Source organism: Pan paniscus, chromosome 19 (genome assembly GCF_029289425.2).
Source record: "Pan paniscus chromosome 19, NHGRI_mPanPan1-v2.0_pri, whole genome shotgun sequence".
Taxonomy (NCBI): domain Eukaryota; kingdom Metazoa; phylum Chordata; class Mammalia; order Primates; family Hominidae; genus Pan; species Pan paniscus.
This window is the reverse complement of record NC_073268.2, coordinates 33505247-33515724: the sequence shown is the minus strand read 5'-3', so window position 1 is coordinate 33515724 and position 10478 is coordinate 33505247. Positions and strand designations below refer to the sequence as shown.

Here is a 10478-nt window from a genome sequence, read left to right as displayed (position 1 = left end):
GGGAAAGGCCGCAGAGGCCGCGAGGATGCTGCGGAGGCGCGGGCGGCCGGCTGCCGCCTAGTTGATGCAGCCCAGACCAAGGAAAGAGAAGTGGGAGGAGCGGGGAGCTCGGCGTCCCGCGTCCTCCGCGGCTCAGGACGACTACGCTCGGCACGTCCGGGACCCTCCGGCCGTGGCGGTTGCAGCGCCAAAAGCTCGGGCCTCAGCCCCTGCCGCTGTGGTGACTCCGCCGCGCCTCGCCGTCGCTCCTGTCCCCGTCCTGCCCGCCGCCTCCGCCGCTGGGGACATGTCCAACCCCGGAAGCCGGAGGAACGGGCCTGTCAAGCTGCACCTGACAGGTGAGGGGGAGCGCCGGGCCGGGCTGGGCAGCCGCCGGGTGGGCGAGCTGGCGGGGGGTGCCTGTTGACGTGGGAAGGGCCAGGATCGCAATCAATGGTGAGTTGGGGGTTGGAGGAATGGGAAGGCCTAGTTCAGGGAGAGTAATTGGAAAACCACTCGCTCCGGTTTGGACATTCTTTAAAAAGCCGAGGATGACTTGGGGAGTGGGGGGTGGTCTTCTGTGGAGGGGAGGTTACATCGGTTCGCATCGCAGGCGGATTTCAGGTCGGAAAGTCTTGGTCAAGGAGCCCGACGCTGCCTCCCGGGGCTCGGGGAGGAGCCCCTGGGCTACCGCCCAGGTGGGATAGTGAAGGGGATGAAGAGCTCTCGTGGCGAGGATCATTGAATCCGGTTGCTGACTGCGCGCAACTTTAAGGAGTGTTTACTCCTTAAAGATGGAGCGCTTAACAGGAGGGTGTGCGTGTGTGTTCCCGGGTTGTTACCTTGCACACCTACTTATGCCCGCTTGCAAAATCTTTACTCTCCGCCTCCGGCCACCGCTGCCGGGGCCGCACACCTTAAACTCACTTCTCTCTGAGGAGAGGAGACTGAGGTTGACTTTTCCTGTGTGTCTGTCTGATCCGACGGCTCGGGCTTATTGTACACTGTGTTTTGGAAGTGTCTGATTGTAGGGTGGCATGTTTGGGGTTGTAACTTGTAGGCCGCAGAACTTGTGTCACTCCTAACTCCAGACCTGCTTCAAAAACACACTTTTTGGGGGGGTGGGGGAGGGGGTAATTTTCTAACCTTGTGCTCATACAAACTTTAGAGCAAACTTTCTCTTACTCTCCCCACCCTCCCCCTTCCTTTTTCTAAATGGAAAATAATGTCCGGAGGGGTTGCTAGATAGAAGACTACACTTACAAAGTGTTTATGAGTCCAGGTGCATGAAATCTTTAACATTACAGGTACATTTTTGCTTACAGTGCCATTTTTGGTATTCTTACATGGACATGTCACCCCCATTTTAGGAAAACTTGTATTTGGTTTGAAAAGGAATTGAAATCACGACGTTATCCTACCTTCACCATTTACCCCTGATAAATTGTCCACGTTTATATTCGGATGAGTGGTGAGAAAGATAATTTTCCGTAGAGGATTTGTGTGTGCGTGCACGTGTACGAATAAACTGTAATTATGTTTGTCCACACTAGACTTTGAGATTTATTTGGGCTAATTTCGTAGTTGAATGCCTGTGTGTCACATCCCAGTACAGCTAGATGAAAACTTGCAGTGAATTTGGTATTTGAGAATTTAGCTTGAATGTCTGTTGGCTGCGATTTAAATAATATATGACCTTCATGACAAGTTTTGCTTTCCCTAAGGAAAAAGGCAGGGAATCATTAACTGAGTGGTTCTTAATGGAAAACCTGGATTGGAGGATACTTGTATTTCCCCCCAACTTCCCCCCATTCAATGTCCTTATATTGGGAGAAGTCAGTGGAAACCTTTTTAGGGGATCTTTGTTGCTTTAGAGTTTATCTGTTGCTATCTGGAATCAGTGATCATCGAAAGAACATGCGATCCCAGGTGTGCAGAAAGCATCAGAAATAAGCTGTTTCCATTTACTTCCCTCTAGGCTACATAGAGAAAATGAGGGAAAAAATAGGGATTTTGATTTTCTGCAGATAAAATGAGTTGAGGTTTTAAGTATGACTCAGTAGATCTTAAAGTGTTTATCTGTGGTTTCCGTACTGCCTATGATACATTATAAAAATTTATAAGTAAAGTTTGTTAAGAGGAAAGCTTATGCTTATATTTTAGGGGAAGAGGGAATATTGAACTACATTTATAGAGTGATTTTGTTTCAGGTTTTTCTGAGGATTTTTAAAATCCCCTGTGTCCACTTAATAGTAAAAACAGTTTGAGGTACTCTGAGTTTCTTACAACTATTTGTCTCTGAATAGTTTTCTCTTAAAATTTGACAAATGTTAAAAACATTGTCCTTCCTCCTTTGGTTACAGTGGAGTCTTCTGTCTTGCCAGGAAAGTGAACTTTTTTTTTTCATTTTTGTTCATCATTTACAAATTAGATGGGATATATTTTAGCAAATAGATCTCAAGAGCTGGATTTAATTAGCAGCTTTTTAGGACATAAACATTAAAGGTTAGATGGAAAAGATTGTTTTGACTGACTGGATAAATGACAGGGCTGTGTTTGATGTGCGTCCAGGAATTGGTCTGGAGCTGGTGCCCAACTTCTCAGTTCATCTTGAGAAGCCAAATAAAATATTTAACCTAGGCCTCATTTTGTTTAAAAAAAAAAAGTTGATTCTTTGTAAAGACCTTAAGAAATGTTTGGCATACCTTTAGACTAAGTGTTTAACAGTTCGTTTAGACCTGGGTTCCCTAATAGAGGAAAAAAAATCACTTAAAAAAAAAGACAGATCTCACAGTGAATTTATATTTGGTTTACAATACACTTGGGCTATAAGATGTTTTGAAATTATTGTTCTTTGCTTTAAGTTAATACCATGTTAGTATTTTAAATTTATAGAGTATCTTTGATTTCAAGATGCTGTATAAACTTTAGTTACTTGGTAATAACCTTATTGTGGAATTGCCCTTTTACTGAAAGGTATAAACATTTCTTGCATGGTGACACACACACACACACACTCTCACACACTCACACACACTCTCTCTTTCTGAAGAAGAGGAAATATTTGAACCATGAGATCACTGCCCACAATTGATATTAGACTTTTCCACATATTATTCTTTTTTTTTTTTTTTTGAGACACAGTTTCACTCTTTTTGCCCAGGCTGGAGTGCAATGGCACGATCTTGGCTCACTGCAACCTCCGCCTCCCGGGTTCAAGCGATTCTCCTGCCTCAGCCTCCCAAGTAGATGGGATTACAGGTGCCTGCCACCATGCCCGGCTTTTTTTGTATTTTTAGTAGAGATGGGGTTTCACCATGTTGGCCAGGGTGATCTCCGTCTCTCGACCTAGTGATCCGCCCACCTCGGCCTCCCAAAGTGCTGGGATTACAGGCGTGAGCCACCACGCCCGGCCACCACATATTATTCTTAAAACCACAATCAGTGAACCGTTTGGTATTTGTCAGTGCTAAGAAGGTGGGGCTAATTTAATAATTTGATCCCAAATTTTAGATTCCTCAGGCAATTGGGGGTTAGAATCCAATTTCATCCATCAAGCTACTTCTGTTCTTTGTGACACATTAACATATGATCGTTAAAATGGGGTGTATAGTAACACCATCAACTTCAACTAATATTTCTAGAACAAATTGACTATAAAGTGTATGATTTCTATATTATACCTATATGACTGTTGGATACAGGCTTTTCTTACAATGGTTTGGATAGAAAAATATTCTTTACAGTAAAAACTTTGGGGTAATTTTTAGACCAGTATTGTTTTTGAAAACCAAAGGCTGCAAAAAGCAGTTTAGTGTAATTTCTAATATTTTAAATTCTTAGGTATGGAGAAGTAGAATAAGATTACTCCTCCAGAACATTTATTTCAGACCTTTTTATAAATTTAATGTTTTTGTATGCTGCTTCTCATATTATTAATTTCAAAGCCCTTGGCAATAAGGAGGTTAACCTTGTCTATAATGTAAGGAAGTTTAACTTTAAAAATTTCCCTTTAGATATGCTAGCGTCTTAATCTTGTTTCACTACATATTTTATTAATTCAAGGCCTTAAAAATGATAGCTTTATTCTATTACACAGGTTTTTATGTATGCCTATACACCATAATGACATTTATTTATTTATTTGAGATGGAGTTTCGCTCTTGGCTGGAGTGCTATGGGGCGATCTCAGCTCACTGCAACCTGTGCCTCCCGGGTTCTAGCAATTCTCCTGCCTCAGCCTCCCGAGTTGCTGGGACTACAGGCGCATGGCGCCACGCCCGGCTAATTTTTTGTATTTTCAGTAGAGATGGGGTTTCACCGTGTTAGCCAGGATGGCCTCTATCTCCTGACCTCGTGATCCGCCAGCCTCGGCCTCCCAAAATGCTGGGATTACAGGCGTGAGCCACCACGCCCAGCCAAGAAATTTTTTAAATGCAAAGTTCTCTAGCCACTTTGTATTTACCACTAGATGTCTCACTAACTTCAGGAAACCTGATAGCTTTTGACCACATTAGAGTAACTTGGTTCTCAATTAAATTTTTGTAGAATAATATAATCAGGTTAAGTTGAAACTTATTTTTTAAATTAAGATATTGAACTTGTATTTTTGTTTATTGTGTTATTTAACAGAAAGGAAACATAAAAGGCTGTGACTTTCCTACTTAATTAAGGATCTGGAAGCCACATTTTGTATGGAAAAAGGTTTTCTTTTTTTTTTTATTTCAGTAGGTTTTGAGGGAACAGATGGTGTTTGATTACGTGAATAAGTACTTTAGTGGTGATTTCTGAGATTTTGGTGGACCCATCACCCAAGCAGTGTACACAGTACCCAGTGTGTAGTCTTTTATCCCTCACTACCCCTACCCTTTCCCACAGTCCCTATAGTCCAGTGTATCATTCTTATGCCTTTGCATCCTCATAGCCTAGCTCCCACATGTGACTGAGAACATACAATGTTAGGTTTTTCAGTCTTGAGTTACTTCACTTAGAATAATAGTCTCCGATTTTATCCAGGTTGCTGTGAATGCTATTATTTCTTTTTATGGCTGAATAGTATTCCATGGTGTATATATATGTGTATATATGTGTGTGTATGTGTGTGTGTGTGTGTATACATACCACATTTTCTTTATCCACTCATTGACTGATAGGTATTTGGGCTGGTTCCATATTTTTGCAATTGCAAATTGTGCTGCTATAAACATGCGTGTGCAAGTATCTTTTTTGTATAATGACTTCTTTTCCTCTGGGTAGGTACCCAGTAGTGGGATTGCTGGATCAAATGGTAGATCTACTTTTAGTTCTTTAAGGAATCTCCACACTGTTTTCCGTAGTGGTTGTACTAGTTTACATTACCACCAGCAGTGTAAAAGTGTTCCCTTTTCACTGCATCCATGCCAACATCTGTTTTTTTTTTATTTTTTGATTATGGCCATTCTTGCAGGAGTGAGGTGGCATCGCATTGTAGTTCTGATTTGCATTTCCCTGATACTTAGTGATGTTGAGCATTTTTCCATAAGCTTGTTGGCCTATCTTGGTTGGTATATCTTCTTTTGAGAATTGTCTATTCATGTCTTTAACCCACTTTTTGATGGAATTGTTTGTTTTTTTTTCTTGCTGATTTGTTTGCATACTTTGTAGATTCTGGATATTAGTCCTTTGTCAGATGTTTTTCTTAATCCTTAATTTTTTTTTTCCCCCTGAGATACGGTCTTGCTTTGTCAACCAGGATGGAGTGCAGTGGCATGATCGTGGCTTACTGCAGCCTCAGCCTCCCAGGCTCAAGCGATCCTCCCACCTCAGCCTCCTGAGTAGCTGAGACTACAGACGTATGCCACCACCCTTGGCTAACTTTTAAATTTTTTTTGTAGAGGTGGGGTCTTACTGTGTTGCCCAGGCTGGTCTCAAACTCCTGGGCTCAAGTAATCCTTTCGCCTCAGCCTCCCAAAGTGCTGGTATTACAGGCATGAGCCACTGTGCCTGACTAATTTTTAATTCTTTTTATTTTAATTTTTTAAAAAAGCAAGAAACCAGCAGAGAGACTTAATTCTTCAACTAGTTTAATAACACCCAAAGGGAAAGTATAGAAATGTGATTTTTTTGTTTTTGCTTATAAACATAAATTTATATGTTTAAATAGTAGAGTGAAAATAACAAGATAGAGTAAATTCTTCAAAGGAGGAAATACTTCATGAATTGAGGGTGGAGATAAAAACATTCTTCCGTTGAACACATTTATAAATGGTTAGGCATTATTGAAATACTATGCATAGCACTCAGCTTCAAGAATAATATAGTCAAATAGATTTAATACCCTAACTTACCAAGTTTGTTTGAAACATAACCCTTAAGTTTTGGTCTTCCTTTATTATTTGAAGGTGATAGGTCACAGAATCATAGAATTGGGGAACTGATAGGTGATTTGTCTGTCCTTGAACCTTGGCAAATTAGTATCTTAAAAAAATTAGCATTGATACCAACATGCAAAATTTCTCCAGTTACCAACACTTAACACTGTTTTGTTCTAGTATTTTCGGCTGTCCACAGGAAATCTACTCTATCCCAGTATGTCTAACATGTGAAGTGTCATTTTTGTCTAACATTTTTAGTTCCACCTTTTAAATTTTTGTCAAAAAAATCATTTTCATTATGGCTTTGGGCCGAAAACTGTATTGTCATCTTTGATACAAGTTTCTTATTGATTTGTATTAGATCTTTCAGAATAGCTCTCTTAATTTTCATTTCCTTTCCCTTTCCATATGACTTTCCTCGTTCAGGGTCCTTTCGTCCTACTGTTGGATGATTACAACAGCTTCATATATGGTCGCCTCTAATCTTTCTTTCTCCTAGTGGGCCCTGAATACCACTGATAGGAAAATATGACTGTAATTACAGCCATGCTCAAGAACCTGAAATGGCTCCCTGTTATCTACCTCAATCAGTCCAAGCCCTATTGTCTGACTTCTAAGCTCCTCTTACTGGCTCATTCATATTTCCAACAGTATTTACTTTTACACCTTAGCAGAAACTCTTTGGTTAGACTCTTCAAAGTCTTTTAAATACTATATTGTCATACCCTCGTTGGCGCTCTTCCTGTTGCTAGGAAAGTCCTCCTTCTCCTGTATGTCCTTTAAAGCAGCAGTCCCCAACCTTTTTGGCACAGGGACTGGTTTTGTGCAAGACAGTTTTTCCAAGGATGTGGGGAGCAGGGGATGTGTTGGGATGAAACTGTTCCATCTCAGATCATCAGGCATTAGATTCTTGTAAGGAGCGCACAACCTAGATCCCTTGCACGCGCAGTTCACAATAGGGTTCCAGCTCCTATGAGCATCTAATGCTGCTGCTGATCTGACAGAAGGTGGAGCTCAGGCCATAATGCTTGTTCTCCTGCTGCTCACCTCCTGCTGTGTGGCCCGGTTGTAACAGGCCACAAACTTGTACCGGCCCATGGTGCAGGGGTGGGAGACCCCTGCTTTAAAGCCCAGATGAGTTCCCCTCTCCCCTAAAGCCCTTTCTTTACTGTTCAGATTCAAGTTGTTCTCCTGATTTTCTGAGCTCTTACTTGTACTCACTGTTGAACCATGTAGTAAATGAGGGGTAAAATCCAGCATAGTGGTTAAGATCATGAAGTCGAGAGCCAGATGGGTTTAGCATCTATACTTTAGACCCTGGCTCTGCCACTTACTACTGTGTGACCTTGGGCTACTTAATTGACCCCCTTGTGCCTTAGTTTCCTCATCAGTAAAATAGGGAAAATAATAATATCTCCCTTAGAGGGTTATTGTAAGGATTAAGGATGAATGTAAAGTATTTAGAATAGTACCTAACATAGTGATATGTGTTTACATTATAATCAGTATCACTAAGCACTTGTTTATTCTCAGGTATTTTTGTTTCTGGTTTTTGTTTTTGTTTTGCGTATAGTATTTTTTATCTTTCCACGTAGATAGTAAGCTCTTTTAAGCCAGAGTGTTACATCTTTTGTTTCGGTCTCATTTTTCCTGGTAGTTATTCAGCAAAATCCATTTGCTAATTTGATTTCTCTGTAGCCTGTGTTCCTGTATAAAAACCTCTAATAAGCTCTCCTTTAAATGAGCTACTGAGGGAGACGTTTGGAAAGAAAAAGCCATGAATGGTTACAAGAATTCACCTTCCTGGGGTCAGAGGGCTGGTAACAACTTAGAAAACCTTCCACATTATGAAGTAATCTCTAGATTTTGGTAGTTTAAACTGGGAATATTTTGAGACAGAAATGAGAAAAAATAAAGTTTTGGTGTTTTATATAGAAGTAACTTTTAGTCTTTTTAAAAAAATGGAATGTTCATTTATAGCTGTTAAACTTTTTTTTAAAATAATGGAATAATCTTTTGTAGCAAATGAAATGTTTGTATAATCTTCTATCTCACATGTCAAATTATTAATTTCAAAAATCTTTTTCACAGGACTTCCTGATCCATTTGCTAAGGTGGTGGTTGATGGATCTGGGCAATGCCATTCTATAGATACTGTGAAGAATATGCTCGATCCAAAGTGGAATCAGCATTATGACCTGTAGGTTTAAACGATTAGTTTGAAATGAAACATATAATTAATATTACTTGATATAGTCTTTGAAAAGAATCGTGGGAAATGATCTGAGTTTCATCTACGCTATAATTTGGTCTTCACAAAAGGGGTAAAGAAAAGCCCAGTGGGAATGTGCTTTGGTTTATAGACAGGTTTTGAAAGATGAGGTATCCCTAAAATTCTATGAAGAACAAAATGAAACTGGCTCACAGTAGAGCAGTCCCCCCCACTTTTTTCAATTAAATAAAGGTATTAATTCACCACTTTAGACCAATTATAAAACCAGAAATCAGAATTTGGGTTACACTGAATAGGCATTCTTTTTGCCTTTATGTAGATGGTTTCTTTCTTTTAAATTTTATTTTAATCATAGGAGTATATGCACCATTTAAAAAAGGCAAATGATGCTATAAAGGTTTTATGGAAAACAGCAAGGTCCCTGGTCCTTTCTCATTCCTGATTCCCATCCTCAAGGCAACTGCTCTAATAACTTTGGCTGTTTATTCTGCTATTTTCATCTGTTTCTAGATATGTTCCTTATTTTATACCATCACAGTTTTCTTTTTTTAGTTTTATGTAATTTTTTTTTTTTTTTGAGACAGAGTCTTGCACTGTCACCCAGGCTGGAGTGTAGTGGCACCATCTTGGCTCACTGCAATCTCTGCCTCTTGGGTTCAAGCAATTCTCCTGCCTCAGCCTCCCAAGTAGCTGGGAATGCAGGTGCCCACGACCATGCCCAGCTAATTTTTGTACTTTTAGTAGAGACAGAATTTCACCATGTTGGCTAGGCTTGTCTCGAACCCCTGACCTCAAGTGATCTGCCTGACTCGGCCTCCGAAAGTGCTAGGATTACAGACGTGAGCCACTGCGCCCAGCCTAGTTTTAGATATTTTTGAATTTCCTACATAGAAGATAATTCAGCTTTATTTTTTATGAAAAATTCTTTTAAAATTAGAGACAGTCTCACTCTGTTGCTCAGGCTGGAGTGCAGTGGCATAATCATAGCTCACTGCAGCCTCAAACTCCTGGACTCAACTGATCCTCCCACCTCACCCTCCTGAGTAGCTGTAACTACAGGTGCATGCCACCATGCCAAACTAATTTTTTTTTTTTTTTTTTTGGTAATTTTCTGTAGAGATGGGGTCTTCCTATATTGCCCAGTCTGGTCTTGAATTCCTGGGCCCAAGTGATTCTCCCTCCTTTGCCTCCCAAAGTATTTGGATTACAGGCATGGGGTATGATGCCCAGCCCAGTGGTTCAGCTTTTAAAATTGGTATTCGTCATCCCCATTCCCATGACACTCACAAGCCCCTTCCTTTCTTTAATCTTCCAATATAATTATAGGAACCTTTTTGATTAAACCATTGTTCCATGTTTACATTATTATGATTATGTAAATATCCATAGTTGGGTCACATGGGTACAAGAATTATATTTTCTTTCTTGACAGCTTTTGTTTTTTCTGAAGTTAGTAGCTACTTCTCCCTTTTGTTTAGTTTTCTATTTATCTCCTAGCTAGAAATGAGAAATTACATGTCATAATCCTCAAACTCTCCTACAGAACTAAAGATCTTTTCTCCATATATTCAATTCTGTCAGTATTCCATTGGCTTTGTTTCTTCTTGGAGATACCCCTCCTGGGGGTCTGTGTTCTCTTTCTTCAGTCTGGTGTGATGGTTCTCTAAGACCTGCTGTGCAGTTGTCCTGGGACTTGCCTTTATTGTTATGTTGGCAATTTCCTTTGTCTCTTCTAGATTTAGTGACTTCCTATTTTTTGTTTACTCTCTTGATTTGGTGAACTCTATCGTCTGTTGTCATTTTGAGAAATAATACAAAGATGGGAAGAAAGTTGAGATCTTATCAGAAAATATATTTTGGTTTCTTATCTGTTGGTATGGTTTGAGTACAGGCTTCTAAATGAAATAGCACTT

General features: G+C 40.2%; 2 pseudogenes across 3 annotated transcripts in view; one reads left to right on the top strand and one right to left on the bottom strand.

The window, feature by feature from the left end:
• LOC100991242 (leucine-rich repeat-containing protein 37B-like) overlaps nucleotides 1-10478 on the bottom strand; it is a 423125-nt pseudogene that overhangs the window by 336687 nt on the left and 75960 nt on the right.
• The window catches only part of LOC100989556 (uncharacterized), a 70178-nt pseudogene continuing 59764 nt past the window's right edge, over nucleotides 65-10478 (top strand). Inside the window, exons 1-2 of one of the 3 annotated variants that reach the window (XR_010110656.1) lie at nucleotides 65-338; nucleotides 8424-8532. The product of XR_010110656.1 is annotated as an uncharacterized LOC100989556, transcript variant X1 (transcript). The remainder of the gene's footprint in view (nucleotides 339-8423; nucleotides 8533-10478) is intronic. The other 2 variants (XR_010110657.1, XR_010110658.1) reach the window with 2 other exon arrangements.